Genomic DNA, 1,157 nt, shown 5'->3' on the forward strand with positions numbered 1-1,157 from the left:
GACTGAAGAGAAGTTGCAAAACTTTTCTTAAGTGAGATTTGTAGTGTATTCCATATTTTATCCAATAGAGAAGAAATTGTTTTTTTGGTAATTCTTAGGAGATTAATGGTTATATTAAATTGGCAATGCCTAACAAAATTCATTTAAGTGTTTGAACCTTTAATCAGCTGATTGTGCAGCATATTATACTAAAAAAAGTTCATTATCTACTTACTGAACCTAATTTTTTGTATACTTTATGTTTATAGTATGTACTAAATTGTACGTGATCTTACTTACTAAATAAAAATTATTATTCGGGTATCGTCTATACAGGTGGATTGCATTCTTTACATTGGAATTATTCCAAATGTAAGCATCGTGAGTACTACCAGGGTAACGGGCATTTATATTCATAATCTTTAAACGCCAATCACAGACCTATAACGAAATGCAATGTATAATTGTAATAAACATTTGTAAGATTAAAAAATGTATGTAGTTCATTAAATATACATGTATAATAAATAATATACATATACATATATATGTAAATTAAAATTATTATTACTATTTGAGTATTAATTGAGTGATATCCTTTCCTAAAATTACGATTTATATTGAACCATCGAAATTCAAACACAATCCTTTCCTGTTTACATATATGTGTTCAGAATTATTATTTCCTGACGGAGGAAAGATAGCAATATGTGTGCAATCGATACATCCTATAGTGCCAGGAAATTCAAATCTTCTGTAAAATCTAAAAAAAAAACGTAAATATAATACAAATAAGTTAAAAATAAGAGAAAAGAGCCAAATAGTTTTCTTAAAAATTATAAATATAATGAATTCGGTAAATGTTTCGATTAGGGGACCCCCCTCCAATGACTTTGACCTTGACATATGTTGTCAAGGTCATGACCCTGAGTAACTTCCAACAGGTTTTAGCCGTCGCTCGTCCTTCGTTAAAAAGTTATTAACAATCATACTTTTAAAATAAACGTATTATTTCTGCTATACATGTATGATATGAAGTACTAATCTACACCTTTTCCTGTTCAGAAACGTAGAACTTTCCACGCGAAGTAACTTTCACCCTCCCCCCCCCTGCACAGAGGCACACGACTTCTACGATTGTACTATTGCTGTGATTGTACTGTCGGGGCAGACCTCTG

The sequence above is a fragment of the Cyphomyrmex costatus genome, unplaced genomic scaffold, assembly GCF_001594065.2.
Source record: "Cyphomyrmex costatus isolate MS0001 unplaced genomic scaffold, Ccosl1.0 scaffold704, whole genome shotgun sequence".
NCBI classification, from domain to species: Eukaryota; Metazoa; Arthropoda; class Insecta; order Hymenoptera; family Formicidae; genus Cyphomyrmex; species Cyphomyrmex costatus.